Raw genomic sequence first — 25,261 nt, 5'->3', positions numbered from 1 at the left:
GAGAGAGAGAGAGAGAGAGAGAGAGAGAAATATGTATGTATACATATGTACATACATGTATATACATATATATATATATGTATATATATATATATATATATATATATATATATATATATATATATATATATATATATAGGGAGAGAGAGAGAGAGAGAGAGATTTATATATATGTACATACATGTATATATATATATATATATATATATATCTGTATGTTTAATGGTAAAGCTATTTATGGTTCATCCTATAGGACCTAATTAGAGAAAATGGAATTGCATAATTTCTGAAGGGTAATTGATAATGCGACAGGCCACCTGACAAGGACAGATACATGGGGGAAGTTCAGCCACAAGTCTTGCCATTCGTTCCTATCTTAAAATGATGCTTATAATACCTAATTAATAAGATCGTTAAACAAGTAATAAATATTCAATGATTTTCACAAAATTACTACCAATAACAGTTTTGAATAAAGATAGTAGAGCTGAAACCTAATTAGTGTCTTCTTTATCACTAAATATATTGTACCTGAAAATAAACTGTAGATTTTAACAGCCAAAATAGAATTAACTATTTTTTTTCTTTGTCAGGCAGCTAACTAATTAGGCGCTAATTCCGTGATAGATTCTAAGATATGTTTTCAAATCTAAATCTTGCTACATACCTGTTGTTTGCAAATGAATTAAGAATCTTTATACACTACTAGCCTACCTGAGGCCACTTATGGTTCTGTGATGCAAAAAACTGCCCATTTTAAAATGTTCTTACTTAAATCAAAAGTTTACAGGTAAATTAAACTCAAACATTTACAGGGATCTCAGAGTGATTTGAACTTGGAATATAATGAGCCAGAAGTAACATAGCATGACATTTGTCATATTAATAGAAAGAATTTTAGATAATCTACTGACTTCTCCAAGACCTTTGGTGATAATTGCTGTGCTTGAGAAGACTCATCAAGCCAAGTGAAATTGCAGTCATGGCTGGTGCTGAGGACATGTAAAAGGCACCCATGCCAGTGACACATAAATGGCACCCACTACACTCTTGGAGTGGTTGGCATTAGGAAGGGCATCCAGCCATAGGAATCAAGCCAAATCAGACTGGAACCTGGTGCAGCTCTCCAGCTTGCCAGTTCCAGTCAAACCATCTAACAACTCATGCCAGCATGGAAAATGGACACTAAATGATGATGATGATGACTGCTGTCTATCTTTTATTAACTTAACCCTTTGGTATTACATTCAGATTACTCTGTCAAATGCAATGCTTATCTATTTGTCTTGTTTTGAATTAATCATGCATTATCTCATAGCTTCAAAATTACAATGACATGATTGCTTATTTTTAGAATGATATTGTTGGATAGGTGTGACAGGTCAGACTGGCCAGTCTGAATATAAAACAGGTAGAATATTTGGGCCAGATATGGCCAGTTTCAGCATAAAGCAGGTAGAATACTTGGGTCTGATATGGTCAGTTTCAACATAATGCAGGTAGAATATTTGGGTCAAATATGGCCAGTTTAATACAAAGGTTAAAAAAAACATCTTTGAAACAGTTAGTATAATTAGCACCAATGGGTTTGAAATTGCCATAGACAAAGCAGAGTGAAGCGTGATTATTACACCAATGAGTGGCTTAATGATAAGTCCATCAAAGTGCTAGATAGGAGAAAACAAGCTTGATAGTGAAGCTATATACAGATTAGATAATTACAGTAAAATTTTGTTGAAAATATTGCTCTTAACCACACAGCTATGCACGCTTGTGGTTTGTGATCTTCAAATATGTGCAAATCTAAACACACACACATACATATATGTGCAATGAGCTTCTTTCAGTTTCCATCTGCCAAGTTTATTTCTATGGCTTTGATCAGCCTGGAGCTTTTTCCCAAAGTACTGCACAATGGGACTGAACCCAAAACCTTGTGGTCTGGATCCACTGCACAGAATTTTGGGCAAGTGTCTTCTACTATAGACCAAAGCCAATCAAAGCTTTCTTAATGTATATGTACACACACACACACACACACACATGAACTTTCTAGTAAAAGTTGTTTGAATGTTTGTAATACTGTTAAAGAATTGTTGTCATTGTTACTGTAGTAGTGTTAGTTGTAAACACGAAAAGCCTTCAAGAGCTGAATCAGCAACTATTCATAAGTACCTCTCGTTTAGAAGGCCTCAGTAATGTCTAAATCCAGCCTCCACTTGTTTTACTACTTGAATTCCATCTCAATCTATTTATAATTAAAGTTAGGGTGAAACTTTCATTATTTCCCATTAATTTTTTTAGGAATTAATAAATGTTTCATGCTATTTCTTTCTGTAATCCTTGTTTTCATTTCCATTACAAGAAATAAAATATATTTGAGTTTCAAACATAATTTATATATAAATAAAACTATTAAAAATATGCACCATCAAGGGAAAGCCTTTAAGTGGTGGCCCAATATACTGAAAATAGTGTCCAAACAACCCTCGAATCACACCTTTCCAACTTCAATAAGGAAAGGAAATGTTAGATAATGTAGTTCTACATATCCTGAAAAATAGAAGATGATCATATGTGGAATATTTTTCATTATAAATCTGTTAAATGATAGTTGGACTTGGAGCTCAAGACCAATGGCAAGTTACATAGCTAAGGCTACAAATCCAGGTCAACCATTATTCACTTAACTTTTTTGTAACCATACTTTTGTTGAAATACTCTGCTTTTATTTCAATTAATATTTTAAAGAAAAATTAAGTAAAATAACTGTCATTACTAAGCTGCTGTTTACTACATAAACTGATTTCAAATTTTGGCACACGGTCAACAATTTCGGAGGAGAGAGTAAGTCGATTACATTGACCCTAAAGTTCAACTGGTACTTATTCTATCAATGAAATGCCACTAAGAGGTTTGCCCGGCATGCTAATGTTTCTTATTTCTTTATTGCTCACAAGGGGCTAAACTTAGAGGGGACAAACAAGAACAGACAAAATGATTAAGTTGATTACATCGACCCCAGTGCATAATTGGTACTTAATTTACCGACCCCGAAAGTATAAAAGGCAAAATTGACCTTGGCGGAATTTGAACTCAGAATGTAACGGCAGACGAAATACCGCTAAGCATTTCGCCCGGCGTGCTAACGGTTCTGCCAGCTCACCGTCTTAACCCTTTAGTATTTAAACAGGCCATATCCACCTGCTTTATATTCAAACTAGTCAGCTCCGGCCTCTCACATCATTCCTACAATATCCTTCTAAAAATTAACAGTTACCTCATCAAAATCTGAAAGCTTTGAGATAATGCATGATTAATTCAAAACATGTGAATAAATAATCATTCCACTGAACAGAATAATGTAAACACTAAAGGGTTTAAGTTTAGAACATGAAATTAACATGAAATTTTGATGGAAGGCTTTAAATTTAAAATTTTGATGGAAGATTTTAATTTAAAGCGGAAAGCTTGTACCATAATAGAACTAGGAGTGGGCTTGGGCAAGTTGGTATTAAGAAGATTAAACCATATAATTCCCATCATCTTATGTTAAAACATGCATACTCAGTCATTAGAATATGTTTATAAATACCCCAATAGAGAAAGTGAAAAAAATGTTCATTTTGATATCTGCAGAAGATTTACAATGCATAAAAATACTGAGTTAGTTAGTAATTCACCAATTGATGACTAGATAATAATCACAAGTTTCTTTAGCCTCAAGACAACCACAGATATGTTGGCTTTTAATTTTCTTTGTTTCAACATCTAAATGTTTCTAGATATTATATTAGAAATGCAATATAAGAATATAGCTATATGTACACATTAATTTCTTACATTTTCTTTTTTTCTTCTTCTTTTTTTTTTTCTGATGCAGCATGAAATTGAATGCCTTCAGATGCAATATAGAATACATTTACAGTCTTTAAATGAAAATGAGACCAACAACTTATATTTTTCATATTTTGTTTTAATATTCATCATTCATATTACTTGAAAATAATAAGGGTTAAAAAGCTAAAGAAAAACAAAAAATGAACAATGAATACATACAAAACTATAGCTGTTCTTGTTGCAGTAATATTTATTGGAGGGTTTGTCTGTTTGTTTTTATCATGAGTATATGATAGAACGATAGTTAATTTATTTTCCTCGATGCTGGATTATTCCAATGATATATAAATAACATTCAAATTCATACAGCAAGATAACAAAAGGTAAAAACAAAAAAATTATTTAACATTTGCATGAGAATTTTTCTCATTTAAACTGCCAGAGGATTTGAAAATTAGAAGAAAAAAATTCATAAATATTGAGATGGTAAAATTTATTAACTGATAGCCATTCTTGAAAGACCAAACAAAGAATAAATTAGAATTTTTACTTGTTTGCTTGCTGGTTTTCATCAATTTTAACCAATGGGAGAAATAAAAATCAGTTCAATCTCACAAGTAAAATAAATAAAGATTGCAGCTGAAGCAATAAGGAATTTCTTAATCTAGGGGTATGCTTCAGAATGAAATATTGTTTGTACTTAAAAATGGATTTACAGTAGTCAGAACTGTCAATGCAAACTTGTAAATTGTTATGCTACCCAAATACAAACACAAAGGGGGAACAAATGAATATCTAAATTCCAATGCAGTATCATCCCACACACACACACACACACACACACACACACACACACACATTTGTTCATTTAAGCCTGGTTTTTTCCAAGTTAGCGTGGGTTGGACGGGGACTCATTTTGAAGAGTACTTCTTGACATAAGCCCATAACTGTTATTTCAGTAAACAATTTTTTTTTATTCACTTGGGCTTTAGAAGCACAGAACGACCATTAGTAATGTTAGCAAAGGATATAAGTGTGTTACTCAGAAGTGACAAGCAAAGCTGTAAATTGTCAATATTCATGAATATACACACACATACACATATTTACATGTGTATATATATATATATATATATATATATATATATATATATATATATATATATATATATATATATATACACACACATACACACACATATACATATAGCACAAGTATCTCAAGGTGCTGAAAATCACAGATTCCAAGGCCAGTGTTGAGAGGGATTCAGTGCTTTGCGGAGAAACATAAATTGTTAATTTCTTGCCAGACTCTCAGAGCACAAAATCTGCAAATTTCAAAGACAAATTACAAGGCTATTAGTATTTTATTATCAGATGGCAAAATGACTTGTCATAGATTGAAAATGCAGATCAGACACCCAGATCAAACAAGGCTGGTCTCCTGAAACAAAATACTAGTAAATTTTGTTTTTGCCCACTGAGTGGACTGGAACAACATGAGATAAAGTGTCTTGTTCAAGGACACAACATGCTGCCAGGAATCAAACTCATGACCTTACAATCAAGGGCCAAATATCCTAACCATGAAGCTATGTGCCTTCACTCACTGCACTAACAATATAGATGACTATGTCATGGTATCTATCTTTGACATGGACAACTGCAAAGCAAGTTACTTTAATGGTGAGTCACTAATATTTGAAACATAAATTGCAAGTACACAGAAATAAGTAAACATTCAATTTATAAGTGAATTTGGTAAATGGAAAATGTAACTCAAAATGAAAATTATCAATTTGCTAAAATGTACTCAGTGTCATTGCTTTACATCATTGCTGCGTTTAAATGCTGTTTTGTTAAAAATCACTTAGGTATTTATTCATTTCAGTATAAGTTTTCAAAACACTTCTAACATTTTTATTATAATCTATGATGTTTTGAAACATCAGACATTCAAGATTTGGCAAACATTTTGGCAGAGTTTCAAAATATAATCCCGACTCCACTGTATTTTTTAATGCTTTTCTTTAAAAATTTCTTTGGATTTCTATGCTTTCAATATCAGTTCCAGTCGATGTGGACTCCATTTTCACATACTCACCTTTCTTTGTTCCACACATCTTTCTCTCCCTTCTCCTCTCTGCCATATGATCTATCCATTACCTCCCCCTCTCACACCCCCTCTTTCTTGTACCTCTCCTCTCTATCATACGACCTGTCCGTTACCTCATACCTACACATCTTTCTGATATATCCTCCATCAACCAGCTGCCTCCCTTATATCCCTCTCACTTGTCTCCTTCCCCTTCTCATCCTTCTTCTACACCCCAACAACCTGTCTAGGAGGAGGTGTAAGCTTTGAACTAACTTACTTACATGGGGAAAGATGGATGTTATAAGCCCAAATGAAGGCAAACTGTCTAGGAGAGCAATAACTTCATTAAATTGCCTGCACATGCAAGATGTGGACTCCATAAACCTTAGTGAAGGCAACCTATCCAGTATCCAGGAGAGATGTATTCTGAATAAAAACTGGAAATATGGAGAAGACACTTTAGTGCTGTTGTAATGAAGAAATGTTCCCAGACCCTGCTGTAAAGTGGTTGGTAACAAAATGGGTAATCCAGTCTGTAAAATAATACTAAAGCTAATCAAAGGTCTATCACAATGAAAAGCTCTTATTGCAAACATAAGACTAACACTCATCATGCTGTACTGTGCACAGTAGCAAGGTGGATGAGTGGAAACATTTGGCCATGTGCAAAAACTCCTTAGCCATTATCAAGTGATGGCATATTCTCTTTCAGGTGTAGGAAGGAAACATCAAGCATCCTACAATAGACGATCATCTTCTTTGTTAGTGTAAAATCTTTAGGCTGCAATTAATTAATGCTGGTACAATAAAAGGAAGATCTCATGAGATTACAGAGATGCCAGAGTAGAGGCAAGATGTATGCTGTGTGCAAGAGGTAAGATGTTGTGGAGCCTCAGCTAGACTCTTTACAGGCAATGAACACTGGTATAAATTCTTCTGAGTAGGTAATAAGGCTGGATTAGGTGGTGCATGTATTTTAGTGGCTAAAAATTGTACAGATAACGTAATTGTGGTAAAATGGCATGTGACAGGATAATTAAGCTTAGGCTGTTTACAGACAAAGCAACAGTAACTGTTAACTCTGCCTACACCCTACAATCAGAACTAATTGATAAGCAAAAGAGCAGCTTTAACAAGCTCGCTTGCAAATCACCTCAATAAATAGCTGTGATTTTATTGGACAAGTTAGGTCGTATGATGATAGCTGTTCTGGAGTACATGGTGTTCGCCTAGAGTTATGGATATGGTTCTAAAGATATTGGGACTTTTAAAGTTCTGCGATTCAAATGAATTCAGGAAACCAAACAGCCACTTGATCATCTTCCAGTCAGATCAACTTGTAAGTTAGGTAGATTTTGTTTTCACCAGGAAATAGGATTGACTAATAGTTATAAATGCTGTGTCTTTTCCTGTTGAAGAATATCTCACCCAATATAGACTATTGTTTACTGATTTCTGAATAAGAGTCAAATAGACCGAAAGGCAAAAGACAGTCAAGAAAAAAAAAGTGTGGAAACTAAAATACTCTACTGCAAAATTTAGATTCAGAGTGATACAAGATGAGGTGTATAATAAAAAAGAAGATATACAGGTCTATAACTAAGAGGATAATTGACAGCTTCCAGAACTTGTTGAAAGTTAAGGTAGATCTATAGTTGGAGCAAGGCATCAGCTAGACAAAAAGTAACATAGTGGTGAAATACTAAAGTGGATAGAGCCATAAAAGCTAAAATACTAGCCTAGAAAGAACGGAAGAAAGGTGGCATCAAAAAGCAGTAACATGTCACTAGAAGAATAGGTAGACATGTGCATGTTTAGCAGGGATAGAAGCCAAAACGAAATTTACCAATGTTTAGTGGTGGGAGTAACAGAGGCATGAAGTGTTCTTGAGTGCAAGACAGTACATCGGAATGAACCAAGGTATTGCTGGAGAAAAGTGTGTTTGAAACAAGAATGGTGCACTTCTCCTAACTGATGATGAGAAGAAAGATGCTTGAAGTTATATTATTTCAATAAATTATTGAATATGGAAACTGCTTGAAAAAATCTATTCAAGGTATATTCAAAGTATACCTGGTTTACTTTGGTAGTTTTATGAACAAAATGGCTAATAGAGCCATGAAGTTGGTGAAAGCAGCTGATTCATCTGGTGCAGTCACTGAGATACTGAAAGCATTTTGGTAGAATAAAGCTCACACTCATCACATACACCGTCAACTAAGTTATACCTAATGATTGGCTTAATATGATCATCAACTGTTACAAAAGCAAAGGAGATACTCTACAAAGAAGCAACTATATAGATGCCAGGTTATGAAAGTAACAGAAAGAGTCTCAGCACAATTGATTAGGGAAACTACTTAGATAAGATGCAGTTCAGAGTACCACTGATTTGCTCTTTCTAATGAGACAACTGCAAAAAAAGTTCCTAGCAAAGAAGCTTCTCCATCAAATATTCATTCATCTATAGGACCATAATGTATAGCATAGAGGCTGCTCAGAAAATTAGGAGTCGATGAATGGCTGGTGAGAGCAATGCAAGGCATGTTCAGAGATGCAGTGCAGCTAGGTGTTCACTAAGGTTCTATTTTCATCCATCTCCTGTTTATTATAGTCATCAGCTTGTAAGAACTCCATTATATGGATGACCTAGTACTTATAGCAGGGACTACGAAAGATTTAGAGAGGAAATTCTACATGTGAAAATCAAACCAAGAATCAAGAGATCTCAGAATAAATTTAGCAAAGACTAAAGCTTTAGTAAGCAAGAAAAGGCACTGATACCAACCGGAAAACAGCCATGCTCAATATGCAGAAAATGAATAGGTAGAAACTCCATCAAGTGTACCATGCATAAGAGACCAAAGGCAAGCTGACAGCAAATAAAGACTTTGCTGTCAACTTACCTTTGGTAAATGAACAGGAGTAGTGAATGCTCAGAGTACCATCAAGATAAATTCCTTGTAATCCTCAGAAGGTTTTATAGAATAGATGATAGCTTTTGTTAACTAGACAACTTAATAAGCAGTGAATGAGGGCATCCTGAAAGTAAAGTATCCAAAATTAGAATAGAATGGGAAAAGTACAGGAAGCTATTATCTCTGCTGACAAGGGAGCAAAGTATAGATTGCTTGTGTACAAACTACAATATTGCATGACAGTGAAACTTAAGCATTCAATGCAGAGGATGTACAAAGGTTTGAAAGAAATGAAGTAAGCATAGTCCACTAGTATGCATGATTGACAAGACACAAATGAGCTGTGAGAGAATGAATTGTAGTGTGGAAGAGAGAAATGGACATGTAATGCATATGGATGATGACAGGTGGGAGAAAAAGAGCCAAGAGATTCATATGGATGGAAACAACAGATGAGGAAACCAAGGAAAATACAGGTAGAAATGGCGAAAGCTAATCTCAGGAAGCTGAACCTCAAAAAAGAAGACAAAAAGAACTCAACAAGTGGTAGGATGCTGTGCTGCAGAGAACCCCTCCAATCCATGCAAGCATGGAAAAACAGGCATAAAAATGATGATTGTAGATATATAGAGACAGATAGACAGGCAGATAAACAGGTAGGCAGAAGACATGTAAGTAGACAGATGGAGCGATACAGTGTTTATTAGTAATCAACCCTATACTTGGTGGTTTGATTCTGTTTGAATACCAGTGGGATAAAGAGAAATACTTTACTTGGAAAACAAGGGTTGGAAACAGGGAAGGCATCCAGTCATTATTACTCTCATTCAACCTATGCTACCATAGAAAAAGCAAATGTAAAAACAAAGATTATACACGTGTGTGTGTGTGTGTGTGTGTGTGTGTGGTATTACTGGTAGAGGGCCAGAAAGACCATGGCTTAAATGATTACTTGATGCATATAGAAGGCAGAGTGGATATATTTATTGGCAATCAGCCTTAGGGCTTTAGGGATGAGCTGTCTGTTTCAGTATGTCTAGCAGGAATAGCTATTGACCCAGGGGAAATTAAATCATGGGAGTGTATGCATATGTATGTGTTTAGTTTGAACCAGGTAGCAGTGTCTCTTGGGTACCATAAATATATAAAATTCCTGCTGACTGTAAATCATCAAAGACGTTTATGTAGGTAATCAATGTTTGTGCCTGAGTGTGTGCTTACGTACACTCATCTGTATATTTGTAAATGGTGAGGCGTGTGAATTGTACAGGGTTGGAAGAAGAGGTTGGTTTTGATTAATAAATGTCATTGGTTTTACAACCAGTACCAATTTGTGTGTGTGTGTGTGTGTGTGTGACAGAGAGAGAGAGAGAGAGAGAGAGCATGTGTGTAAGCATGTATGGTTTACAAGTACATGTGTATTTGATTTATGATTATAGTATGCTTGTATTTGTGTGGAAATGTGGGTATATTTGAGTGTTATGTTATGTTAAGGTATATATATGTATACTTTAACACACATCTGTATACCTTACACACCTCAATATGTATATGTATATTTTTACATATATAAGTGTGTGTGTGTGTGTGTGTGTGTGTGTGTGTGTGTGTGTGAGTTGGAGGTTAGTGTATGTTATGCTAAGGTTATAAAATTATCTTATACTGAATAGCAGGCATGTGTGTATTGATATGTGAGTATGTGTTTATTATATAGAGGACTGTGGAATTGTCTTGTTGTCTACATAAGTATGCGTGTGTATGTGTGAATGTTTCTTGGTTTAAATGACAAGAAAGAAGCAAGAGTGAGAGTAATTTTGTATGTGTATATTTATTGTGTGATTTATGAAGCAAAAACATGTGTTTATTAGTTTGTGGGAGTGTGAGTATAGATTTTATACCATGTTATTGGCTACGTGCATACATAAGTGCTTGTGTGTGTATGTGTATGTTTGAATTTGTGCATGTATGCATGTGTACGAATGTGTGTTTGTATGTAGATGCTTGTGTCCATGTATTGCTTAATAATTGGCTATTCAAAGACATACAAGTAAAATAAAAGTTTAAAGCAAAACATTTGATTACTGTCACAGGTTACAAGGTAGCAGAGTGTGTGTAGGTATATGTGCTTTCTTATGTGTTTATCATTGTTCATGTGAGTACATCAGTTTGTTGCACGACAGTATAGATGTATGGATGTATTTAGGTCTGGGTATGGTGTCTATATCTGTATGCTTGTTTATGTTACTAAATGTGTGTGATTTATCGTACTGGCTTATGTGAGTATAGCTTCGTCACATCAATGTGTACATACAAGTGCTATGAGAGATTTGAGTTTACTGTATTTTGTGCATGTGTGAATGCTTATATGAGACTATATATGTGCAATTTGTGTTAGTTTATGGGCATGTGAATGAAAGTGGTTAATGTTTGTGTACACTTTTCTAAGCATGTTAGTGTACGCATGTGGGTGAATAGCTCATGTAGGCTTGTATGTGTGTGTCTAGTTTTAATGTATGAGTTTTTCGCATGTGAATGTACATGCACACTTTGTTGTACTAGTGTGTGTGTGTGTGTGTGTGTGTGTGTGTGTGTGTGTATGAAAATGGTTAACATTTGTACATGTATGTGTGTGTGTAGATAAATAGGTGTTTTTGTGTGCATATATGTGTGTTGCATAAAGTGTTAATTTCATCTGTGTGTACATACTGGGTAGACATGTTTGTCAGTGGGAGGCTGTAGTGTTGCCATGCTGATCCTTCTGTATTTGTGTGTGAGCAGGTTTTAATAAGGGTAGCCAGTTTATAACATGAAAGTTGAATAGTGGAACCAAACTGCCAGTGGATGCTGGATGGTCAAACCAGACCAGTGGTGGCTGGGGTGAGATTGGTAGTATGGGGTGTACAGGTGGTGTATTTGTTGATCAAGTGTGTGTGTGTGTGTGCGTGTGTGTGTGTGTGTGCATGTGTGTTTGTATCCACCACCCCCACTTAACAACTGCTGTTAATGTGTTTATGTCCTCTTAACTAAGCAGTTCAACAAAAGAAACTGACAGAATAAGTACCAGGCTTAAAAAAACAATAAATGGCAGGGTTGATTCATTCAACTAAAATTCATGTGTGTGTGTGTGTCTATATATATTCGCGTGTATATATGTGGTGTATGTATACATAATTCTTATACACAAAGCAACTTGTTATGCAACTGAGAAATTGACATTTAGAGACGCCAAGAAAGCTCAAAAAGAGAAGCATTGATTTGAAAATAAAATAATTACAGTAATATACACAGTACTTTTTAATATCATCGTCATAATCTCAACATATCATACTGTGTAAGATAAAAAATCATTTGCAATATAGACAAATATTTCAAGGGTGTGGAATGATAAATACAATGTCATATCGCCCACGAAAATATCTGAGAAAATGTAGGCCACAATATTATCACGTGAGCAGACTGTACTAAAATATCAAACTTCCTCACAAACCAATCACGGTGACACACTTGTCATTATACATTAATTGTACAATGGCATAAGAAATACAACAAATTATGACAATGGCATAGCTGATATAAAGTGAAACTCAAATATGAAGTCATCATTGCCATTTCTATGTCTGCATACATTTTCTTGTGCTGACGCAAGATACAAGGATTTGCTCAACTACACTATACACCTTTCCAAAATGTGTAATCTATAGAAAAGACTCATGTATCTAAGTACTCTAACAATATTGTGTTTTTGTGTGGTTAAGATAGGTGCAAACATGGCTGTATGATTAAGAAGCTCATTTTGCAACTACACAGTGTCACATTCAGTCTCACTGCACAGCACCTTGAGCGAGTGTTTTCTACTATAACTCCAAGCTAGGCAGTGTTTTATAGATAGAAGCCCATCATAAGGATGCCACTATATATACAAAGTAGGGTGGAAAAGTTCCTAGCTTAAAGGGCATCATGCAAGGCCTGGTTTGAGGTCCAACTTTTCGAGTTGTGTTACAGGGCTTAGAAAAACTGAAGGACCACGGCAATAAGTGCGTGAATCTGAGAGGGGAATAAATTTGAATAAAATCATAATTAGCTGACCCTCCTGTATTTTCTTTTACCCAAAGCCAGGAACCTTTCAGCACCCCACTCGTGTGTGTGGGTGTGAGTGTGTGCATGTATATGTGTGTGCACACGTCCTTGTGTCTGTGTTTGTCTGCTCCCGCTCTACAGTTTGACAACCAGAGTTGGTTTGTTTACTGGGGTTGTTTTGTTCAAGTAAACCCTTCAAGGCAGTACCCCAGCACTGTTGTAGTCTAATGACCGAAACAAGTACAAGAAAAATCATTCTTGAGATTTTACCAGCCTTATAGTGCCTCCTTTAGCAAAAAAACTAATCTAACAAACAATATTAAAAGTCATTGACATAAATTTCTGATGCATGTCAAAGACTATCGTCAAAAGACTGACACATCAAGTTGCTAATAATGTACGATGTAATATAATAGTTACATTTAATAATGTTGTTTAGACCTCTGTTTGGTGCATGTTCAGAATGTCCTGTTAGACAGTGACAAGCTGGTATTTCCTACTTTCAGCTGTGGTGAGTATTTAGTTTATGGACAATATATCAAAAATCAAAACAGAACAAAAAGGAAAGTTTAAATCAACAACAGAAGATGACAGTTTATTCTTTTAGTCTTTTACTTGTTTCAGTCATTTGATTGTGGCCATGCTGGAGCACTGCCTTGAAGGGTTTCAGTCAAACGAATCAACCTCAGGACTTAAAATAAGCCTAGTACTTACTCTGTCAGTCTCTTTTGCTGAACCGGTTGTCAAGCAGTGATGGGGGAACAAACACAGATACAAAGACACACACACACACATAGATATACACATATAAATTTGTGTGTGTGTGTATGTATATATATATATATATATATATATATATATATATGACGTGCTTCTTTCAGTTTCTGTCACCAAATCCACTCACAAGACTTTGGTCAGCCTGAGGCTATAGCAGAAGACACTTGCCAAAGGTCCCACATAGTGGGACTGAACCTGAAACCATGTAGTTGAGAAGGAAACTCCATATAACTGTTCATCATCATCTTCATCATCATTGTCATCGTTGTTTTAATGTCCAAGGGTCAGATGGAATTTATTGAGGTAGATTTTCTATGGTCAGATGCCCTTCCAGTCACCAACCCTCACCTGTTCCCAAGCAAGGTGATATTTTCCCAGGGCTGGACATGTCTTCACAGAAGACTGGAAAACATCACCTGTATGGCAGCAATACTCATTTACAACTATTGCACAATGTTAATACAAAAAAAAAAAGCACAAACTCATATGTATGTATGTATGTATGTGTGTATGTATGCATGCATGCCTGTATGTACATGTGTATGTGTGAGTATTGTAATTAATACATATTTACACACACATATACAAATACAATGAGCTTCTTCCAGTTTCTGCCTATGAAATCTACTCACAAGGTTTTGGTAAGCCAGGAGCTCAAGATAACACACAGTAGGATTGAACTTCAAACTGTGTATTTGAAAGCAACTTCTCATCCACAAAGCCATGCCTATAATCAATAATATCTAGCAGAGACACAAAACTAAACTATTCACTACAACTGACACAGAAAATAAAAATAACAAGACCTTGTATGTTCAAAGAGAATGAAATTCCAATTACATATATATATATATATATATATGACATTAAAGGATAATTAATTCATACTTTTTGAAATGTGGTTACATGAACAACAAAACCATTATGAATAATTTCACAGTACTGTTATTTTAAGGAAGAAATGCAACCACATCTGAAGGTCAGCAAACTTCAAGGAAGTTAAACACTACACATTACATATGCTAAAAATCTTAATGTAGCCAAGGACATCTTCCGGAATTTTCTTTATCTCTAGAGACAAAGATTTGAGTTTTCACTCTGACTAATTGATGACATTTAGAATATGAAACAAAATGGAAACTTTATGTTTTAGTTTATATAATTTACTTATTTATTTATTTGCTTTTAGCTGTGAGAAAAATTTCGCTTATTTCCTTCATTTGAATTCCGTCTGATCATTGAAGAAGCTTTACAGTTAGTTGACTGGCTAGAAATAGCAACTGAATTTCCCTTAACTCTTTTGATATCAACCTACCTGAAACCTACCCTGGTTCTATGATACAAATCATTAATTTAAATGATCTAGATTAAAATCTTCTATCAAAATTTATTTCATGTTAATTTATGTTCCAAACACCAGCTTGAAAATGACAAAATTATTTTAGTAATCATCATCATCATCATCATTTAACGTCTGTTTTTCATGCTGGCATGGGTTGAAAGGTTTGACCAGAGCTGGTAAGGCCAGGGGCCACACTAAGCTACATTGTCTATTCTGGTATGGTTTCTACAGCTGGATGCCCTTTCTAACACCAGAGTGTATAGGGTACTTTTTATGTGGAACCAGCACCAGTGCTTTTAATGCAGCACTTACAAAATTAATTTTAAAAAAATAACAGTGTATTTCTTTTGAAATATAGTAACAAATGGGTTAAATTATACCCAGTCTTATCATTCTGCTTCCCTGCAGACAAATTACATAGGACAATGTAACAATAGATAAATGATGCCTAAAAATCTCTTTTAAATACAGGCTGATCATGACTAGAACACTTCTGATCATAGGTCTTCTAAATCAAGTCTGGGCAAGGGCTAAACAACAAACAACAAACAACAACAATAACGATTTCTTATGGATTGATCTTCATACTGTAATCTATTCTTACAAGCTCTTTCAACTGCTTGATATATCCAGCTTTTTATTTTTTACATGTCTTCTCTCCATGGTCTAGCTATTCATGCACTACATCAAACATATAGTCTTTTGTTTAGAACTGCACATCTCTTTTACTTTCTCTTTTTTTTTTATTTTACTTTCACCCCCCCCCCCCCACACACACACACACACCACTCACTGTGAACGTCTGCTAAGCATTACCAAGCCTTCTTCAGAGTTCTGTATTAACCACATAAAAATTGACTCATCCCATACACATTTCCAGTTCTAGAGAAATCCGCATGTTACAAGGAACACCCCCTGCAGATGAAATGACTAAAAGGAAATGAAGTAACAGACAAATGTCAAAATGTTTTGATAAGAGAGAGAGAACTACCACAAAAGCAGTTCAATGTTACTTAATAATACCTCTCAAATAACCCTTGTAATGAATCTAATTGCCAGTTGCATCATAGATCACCTCCCCTGATAATACTGAAGTAAAGGAAATAGAATTCTGATGCTTGCCCAAACAAGCTCATATTCACATCATGAAAATTCATGTTGTATTTTCCTCCATAAATATTATTAATAATATGAGCTGTGAATTGACAGACTTGGTAGAGTGACTAATAATATGCTTCTTACAGTCTTTAGTTATTTCTTTTTGCTTTCTGCGTTGAAGTCATACCAAGGTGAACTTTGACTTTCATTCTTCTGGGTGACATTGATAAAATAAAGTTCCTATCACATACTGGTTTTCTATTAACCCTTTAGATACCAACCCACCTGAGACCACCCCTGACTCAATGATACAAACTCCCTGTTTTAAAATGATCTTAGTTAAAACCTTCCATCAATATTTCGTGTTGATCTATGTTCTAAACAACATCTTAACCAGGACAAAGTTATTTTAATAAATTCTTTGTTATTTTCAAAATGAATTGAAACAAAGACAGTGTATTTCAACAGAAATAGGGAAATGACAGAGTTAAATCAACTATACTACCCCTCAAAAACAAAGCCTTGCACCTGTTAGAAATTAGTATCACTATCATTATCATTATTATTATTATTATTATTATTGTTGTTGTTGTTGTTGTTGTTGTTGTTGTTGTTTATAAGGCAAATGAGCTGGTAGAATCATTAGCATGGACAAAATGCTTAGTGGCATTTCTTCCAGCTCTTTTCTTTCTGAGTTCAAATTCTGCCAAGGTCAACTTTGCCTTTCATCCTTTCACAGTCAATAAAATAAGTACCAACAGAACACTGGGGTTGATGCAATTGCCATCCCCACCTCAAAACTGTTGGCCTTGAGCTAAATTTTAAAAGAATTATTTGTTTATAAGAGTCCTCCACACAAAATATTTCATAAATATCTTAAACAGCAAAAACAAACAATAATTCTACTTCTTATAAAACATCAAAGGAGATTCTACATGGTCATTCAAGTGAATAATCTAGTCCTAGATTTTTCAGTCTGAATCATTCAATTCATGATGAAATCATTCATTTAAGACATACTAACATAAAGGTAAAAAATAGCTGACACAGAAGCACTTTAAAATACTTTATAAAATAACAAATTATGAGTTATATAGACACAACACCAGAAATTTACAGAGCAATCAGTAAAATCAAGTGAAGAAGTCTCAAACCCCCATCCCTCAGTATATAGTTGGTACTTAAAATTTATTGATCGCAGAGAGAGAGGTTAAATCGATAGAAGATTTGAGCGCAAATATATGGCCAAACCTGCATACTGAAACCCATTTAGCCTTGCTCTGCTGCACCATGCCAATGCTAGCAAATATTTTTACAGAATCATGAATGGGTGTAGGCAAAATTAGTTTTCTTAGTAGGGAGTATACTATGGTCTCTAAAAACTTATCTATGTTAAGTAGGGGGTGCTCTTTAAAAGAAAACTACTCATAAATTTACTCCTAACATCTCAGCAGATCAGTATTAACATTTCAACCATAAGTAAAGGAATTTTTTTCTCTCCTGCTATCAGTTTTGTGCAAAACAGCATGTTTTTTTTCGTCATGCTGTTTAACATTATAAAATCTAGTGAAAATAATGTAAACCTATCACGAAAACAGCAATGATATTTCTCCTAGGGATTAACATAAATGATAGAAAAAGATAAATAAATGTATCATTTATTTGCTAAAAACTGAATAAACATTAAATTCCAAAGAAAACATTAAATGTTATCAAATAAAAACATCAACTACATCAAAACAACTGAGATTCATTCTATACCCTAAATTTTTAAATGCTTTCAGACTAACAGAAGTTTCAAATTTAAATGTTTCCTAAATGTTCAAATTCTAATTCAGTCTTTTAGAAATTCCAAACCTGAAATGCTTATGTGTTTCTCCATAAAATAAGCAAATAACAGGGTTGGGAGTTTAAGATGAAATTTCTTGATTCCTAGTTTGATCTGTTGCAAAATCATGCACTGGAATATTGCCAAAGTGAAAATGTTTCTGATACACGCATATGAACAAAGGCCTGTAATCTTCTAATTAAAGAGTATTTAATGACTTTTCTGGGTTTTTTCAGTCATTAGTCTCATAAACATTAAGCAACTCTCCCACTTTGTCGCATAGCGACACTATAAATGTAAAGCAAAAAACAAAAAAAAACTATCATTGAATTTTTTTTAATAGCATTTTTACGAGTTCTACAGTTTTTTCTAAATGAAAGAAAAGATTTCTATGTAACAAGAATTTTTAAAACAAAACAAAAAATAATCAAATAAAAACAAAAATTAGGAAAAGAGATTGAGTGAAAAAAGCAGAATTGAAAGAATGAAAGACTGGAAGAATGAAAATACAGTTGTAGATCCAAGACTGCAGTTTATACAGCAGTACAAGTATAATATATGTAGAAAGCCTGGAAAATTCTTTTAGTAACCATCAAGCATCATATGACAAAAATGACATCAGAAGAAATCAACAATAAAATCAGATTTTTCTTTTATTGGGTGATGGGGTGAGGGGTTGATTAGTTGGTGCCTACTTTTGCAGACATTATTCTATAAATAGGAAAAAGATTATAATTTAAAGTTGCATTTAATTGCAGCTGTCCCTCACTATCATAAATATTCATCACAATATTTGAAAAAATACCATAGTGATGGGGGGGGGGGGGTGATGATGATGGTGATGGTGATGATGATGGCTCTAACAACAGCAATAATGAGATTGGTGTCCAACAAGTTTTTTTTAATAATTTTTTTTGGAAATAAAAAAAATGATTAACATATAAACTGATATATAAAGAAAAAAAACTTTATACAAACTTGTATAGAAGGGAAAGGCAACTTTATCTTATTATAATCTTTCATGTGATGCATGGGTGAATAAAAAATAAAGCAGGTGTGAGCAAAGAAGTTAATATTTTCCAATTGTTAGTTTTTACATTCTTTCAGCAACAATGCATTTAGGAAAATTTACACACAATGTATATGCATACAGACATAAGCACATACATATATTACACACATATATACATGCATATATTTATTCATACATACATAGACACATATACAATATATAAATATGTATATATATATATCACATACATATGCATAGGTGCACATAAATTATCTTACATACATATATACATTACGCATATTACATTCTCAAAGATATACACACATTTATAGCATACATTACATCCATACCTTAACATATATATATATCTTATATATATATGCATATATACATATATATATATATATATATGTATATATATATATATATATATATATATATATACACACATATATACATAAACATACATACTTATATACATTGCATACATACATACATACATACATAGGGTTGTGCAGTCTTCCCAGTTAAAATATTAATAGGGGAACTTGAAGAGTTATTTTAAGACGTTAATTCAGAGAGATTAATTATATCTACTTAACACAGGAAGAAATGCAATGCTGATGTAAGCAGAGAATTATAGAATTGAAATAGACGAGGAGGGAATGGGAACGAAAGGCAGACGGACGTGCGAAATTCGGTAAGAAGACTAGATAACATGAGGCTATTTGTGGTTGGTTTGACCTAGGTCAATCTTGAATGAGTAGAACTACATGATGAAGACATAACAGCTGTGACCATTTCGTCTGGGGCTACAGTAACCAATGCTTTTGCTTTCTTTTTCTTTTTTTCAAAGACGACAGGGTATGATTTGAGGGAGATTTGGCTGTTATTTTCAGCAGGTTGAACGAACATATACAGCTCGCAAACCTCCAAAGATTCGCGATATGAAGTGCACGTAATTATTATTGAAAAAAACAAAAGAAAAAAAAATCAGACCCCATAGAAACAGTGTTGGTCGACTACACCAGCAGATATTGTATTTATATTATATTTATTGATATAATCGTAAAATTACCATAATTATAGCATTTATATCTTAAAAAGAAAAAAAAATACCACTGATTAGATAAAATTTTGCAGAAAGGAAAGGAACATAATAGCAAGTACCGGTTTCTGCTTTATTTTTTCTTTCTTTCTTTCCTCTTGCTCTCCTCCCTGCTGATATAGTAAATATCTGCTGGAGTTGTACTATACATACACGAGTTTTAATTATAACCCACCACATATATCTACACTAGCTATTTCAGTAGCCTGAACTATTAGAAATAATTGTGACAATTTACGGTCCTCATTATACGTTCTATTTTCTCTTCACTCATCTTCCCGGCCGGTGACTGGCAGACTGACAGGTTGGCTAGTTGGTCGGCTGGCTGGGCGTATGACATGACTTGTTTCTTGGCAACCATTTTTATTGGAAGATGAGATGATGACCATCAGGGGAAAAGTCGATAATGGATGGACATTGCTAACATTAAAAAACATAATAATAATCTTGCAAATCTATGTATCTCGCATTATATATATATATACGTGTGTGTGTGTGTGTGTGTGTGTACATACAGACATATAGATATGCAAAGATAGATAGATAGTTAGTTAGATGCGCATTTAGATAGAAATGCATATACAATCACAAACATATCTATACTCATACATGCTGCATACGTGCAATTCTGTCCCTTACATGCAGATATACTCATTACAAATATACACATACATGTGCAATGTATGTGTACATGTGTGAGTGTATAGCAGTAGACAGACACAAAGAGGCAAACATAGATAGATAGACAGGGATGATACTTAATGTTTGTATTAGTATTACGCGCGTGTGCGTGATCGCTGGACAAACTAAAAATAACCAAATTTCCCAAGAATCATACCCTTTACCTTTAAAAAAAGGGGGAAGAATACATTGGTTAATTCAAAGTTCCACATACATTCCGTCGTAACTCAGTTTCGCAGTCCTATTTGTCAAAGCGATTCAACTAGTTGACTAAGTGGGGGAACGCAGTATTAGCTTTCCCCTGAACATATCTTTCCCGTATAGATGAAGTAAATGGTTGACAATTACAAATATATTGTATCTTCTACTTTAATTATTTAAAATAAAAAATATGGGCCGATTTAGCTACAGTTTACTTATTGGTAGAGGAAATAATATGAAGTAACATTGATGCCTGGTTTTCATCGTAGCAAATGAAGTGTGAAATGGAATCCCAGTTACGGACTGCCAGGGAGTTCATTCGCCCGACTAAGAAACATACACACACAGTACCAAACCACGGAGCCTCTATGCATCCAAAACTACTTCAAATTACACTTTAACGTCTTTAGTAGGGGAAAAAAAGCAAACACACTGGATAATGTACAAAATAACCAACATATTAAAGAACGACGAGATGGTCACAACCGGAATGTCTTCGATCACAACTCTGCTAGGTTAGGCCTTATATGGGTTTCAAACGATAACAAAATATATCATATGTGTGTGTGTAATTTCATTCACTTAATTTTATTACAATTTGAGTGAGAGACGGATTAAAAGGACCTGTTAAATTTTATATCTTAGAACAGATTATAAGATTGTCATCGTTTTGAATACAAGTTCGATTCTGAGTTAATTGATAATTAATTAAGCGTTTAGATCATCTCGAAGAAATCTTATATAATTTTTGCAGGCAAGCGCTAATGTTTTTCCCTCCATTCTCTTCCTTAGTTGATGTTTCTTAATGTTTGGTTACAACATTCCCATCCCTTAACACAGCAGGCACAAGGAATCTTCAACAGTGGGATCCAGCTAGTGCGATGATTTCCATCTCGCACCTGACGAGATAACAATTATATATATATATATAGAGAGAGAGAGAGAGAGTGAAGCAGGCTGAAACATCGAAGTCACTGTCAACACTATTCTTGCTTAAAGAATATGTACTCTTCAAAAAGTATTGAGTTTAACGTAAAATTGTTTTAATTTTAACTCGACATAAAAGCAAACACATACATATCATATATCACATATATATATATATATATATATATATATATATATATATATATATAAATCTCTACAGATTGGGACCCCCTGCCGATTTTGTTTCCTCGTAATCTTCAGAAAAGTGCATACATTTAAACGAAATTTTGCAGAGATTAGTTTTCGAAGGTGTAGATTACAAGTAGTTTAAAATATCAACATTGCGTAATCTACATCCGCGAAAATGTATCTTTGCAAAATTTCGTTTAAAAAAAATTTCGCATTTTTAAGAAAGTTATGTGGAAACAAAATCAGGGGCACAAATCTGTAGTTATGGTATATATTCATACACGCGCGTAGACACACAAGCACTCGCATACATTACATATATATATATATATATATATATATATATATATATATATATATATATATATATATATATATATAAAGGATTCGTTTCTTGAATGCATATTCCTCGTTTTTTTTTTATATTCTTTCTATTATCTCTTCCTTACTCACTTTCAAATGAATGAGGAATTCGCATATTAAAATCATCATAAATAACAGATTAATAGTTTGATCTTGTTTTATTTTTTATAATATTCTTGTCTCTAAGCGAAATATCGTCGAAAAAAAGAAAGGAATATATTAATGAGCAATTTTTCAAATAAATTCGTTTATTATGCAGCTTACTTAACACACGCCAAGGAAAAAAACACTAAATTAAGTTGGAAGATTAGATAACATACACAAACGTACATACATTCATACATACACACACATGCATACAACAAACAGTTGTGTGGCTGTACGCATCTTTTACAAAGAGCACATATAGCCAACTGTTTGATATATGAGTGCAACAAATTAACTGTGCAAGTGCATACTGACACAAATATATGCAACGAATACATTCTGTTACACACGCAAACATACATACACACGCACACAAACAAGCACCTAACCCACACACACGCACATGCACACAACCATGCGCGCACACATGTATAATTCAATCTTTTTATTATTTTTATTATCATTAAGACACTCCTTAAAATTCAAGAAACTGAACATCCATTAACATCGCTTCTACTACTACTGGATGCTGGAAGTCCGTTTTACCATTCTCTTTCTTGCAACACGTTACAGACAAGAACAGTAGCAGTGTCATTTTCGCTCCATGTCAGTCTCTTAGAATATGCAATTCTTATCAAGCACATTAACGGAACCAAACAAAGCGAGAAGAGAGAAAAGGTCTAATAAAAACACTCTAGCCGATTAAATATTGATTGGCTATATAAGAAAATAGTTTAAGCCAGACATGGTCTTATTAAAATTTTAATTAGCCTAATTGTTGAGTGGTTGCATTCAATGATTATTTTAAAACTTTGTACGTGTGTGTATATATATATAAATATAAATATATTGATAATGATAATTGTTTCTGATTTAGGTACTAGGCTAGCAATTTTTAAGGAATGAGTAAGTCGAATCTAGTATTTGACAGGTACTTTATTTTATCGACCCATGAAAGAATTGACTCCGGTAGGATATGAACTCAGAACGTAAAAAGCCGAGACAAATATTCCAAGACATTTTCCCCTGGCGCTCTAACGATTCTGCAACCACCATTAATAATAATGTTAGTGATTTAAAAAATTTTTTTGAATAAACGTTAATTAACTATTCATTATCATTATTTTTATTATTGTATTTTAGTAACAACGCAATCAAATTTAATCGTTAAATTAAAATTACTTTCGTTTCTGATAAACACATGGCTACAACTACTGCCACTACTACTACACGAGGAAGAATAGATTGAAAGAAAATATCATCAGATGAATTCGACACTAACGAAACCTACCAAATCGATACCAAAATCGGTGGTTCATTTTATATTAATCAAAATCAACGAAATATATTAACTGGATCACGAGACTTTGAAAAGATAAGGGACGTTTCTAAGACAAATTATGATGTATGGCAGCAGAAAAGAAAACAAATAAAACGAAGAAAGACAGCAGCTAGGTGGCTATATAAAACGAGGAATCGTTCTGAAAGCAGTAGACTTAACAAAAATGACCCCCCCCCCCCCACTTCGTATTCTTCTAATCGCTGAGTGCTACTGTCAAGATAGACACATAGTAGAGACCAAAACTGCTCGGTTCGTTTTCGGAGAAGCAGGCATCAAAAAACCTAACAGCGATTCTCGAGTGTGTTTTCGCCACAAACATTCACAAAATGATCTCGGTATATTTTTTGCTTCACAATCAAGAAAATAGATTTCTTTCTTTACTTACCGGCAACAAATTTCGGAAATCCAGCCAGAGTACTGATCACCACAGTGATAATTATAATTCGACTTTCCCGCTGAGAAACTAGGTCACTGGCTCCACGCATGCGTACAACCCATTCCTCAGTGGTACAATTCTAGCTTGGCTGATATTTAGCAGTCGCTCGTCGTTGTTGTCATCTGATTATTAGAGGTTTTTCTTTCATTCACAGATGACACGTCCGTCTGAGTTTACTTAGTAGTAAATAAGACGTTTTACTGTCAGTTGGTTGTATAGTAAAAAAGAAAAAGAAAACCCATCACGCCTTTGCCACACACACTTATAGTATAGTGTAATCTTCAGTTAAACTTTAGTTAATTTCCTTCCTCTACATATTTTTGTCTATAGGACATTCTCCATCGTCGATTATATAATCATGAAATTGGTTCTTAATCTAAAGCTACCAAAACATAGTTTTCTTTTATTTCACTTCCTTTTTCTTATCGTATTGTTGTTATTATGTAGGCTTGTAAAAAAGGAAAACGAGAACAATTTTAAAAGTCTCAACCTCCCCGGTTACGTCATTTCCCATGATATTAAGAGTTCCCGACACGAATTTTGAATTACTTCGGAATTTTAGCACTTAAATTATTGTCGAAATTAAATTCGTTGAATTACATACATACACACTTATATATATACATATTTGTAAGTGGGGGAGGGCTTGGGAATAACCCGGCCTTTATACATTTAGAAAATATGACGGATTTAGAATATTTTTATATCTCCTTATAAGTATCTCAATAACTGTGCCTGGAACCATAAATTTCCAAGGTTCATTAGGTTCATATTTGTTGCGTTCTCCAGCAGAACACGACATGTGAGATTTAGTGTGATACAATCATAAACTAGCTTTCATAATTTATTACCAAAATGCTTCGAGGCAGTTAGCTAC

The 25,261-nt window shown here is 34.0% G+C and overlaps 1 protein-coding gene across 2 annotated transcripts in view; it reads right to left on the bottom strand.

Annotated features, from left to right (window-relative positions):
* The window catches only part of LOC106876923 (uncharacterized), a 146,949-nt gene extending 122,528 nt beyond the window's left edge, over positions 1-24,421 (bottom strand). For both annotated transcript variants that reach the window (XM_089351276.1, XM_089351274.1), the window contains exon 1: positions 24,334-24,421. The gene's annotated coding sequence lies outside the window, so the exon portion shown is untranslated. The remainder of the gene's footprint in view (positions 1-24,333) is intronic.
* Between the last annotated feature and the right edge of the window lie 840 nt (positions 24,422-25,261).

The sequence above is a fragment of the Octopus bimaculoides genome, chromosome 4 (genome assembly GCF_046866305.1).
Source record: "Octopus bimaculoides isolate indiv1 chromosome 4, ASM4686630v1, whole genome shotgun sequence".
In the NCBI taxonomy this organism is placed as follows: domain Eukaryota; kingdom Metazoa; phylum Mollusca; class Cephalopoda; order Octopoda; family Octopodidae; genus Octopus; species Octopus bimaculoides.
Note: the sequence above shows the minus strand (reverse complement) of the source record. Positions and strands in the feature narration are given on the sequence as shown.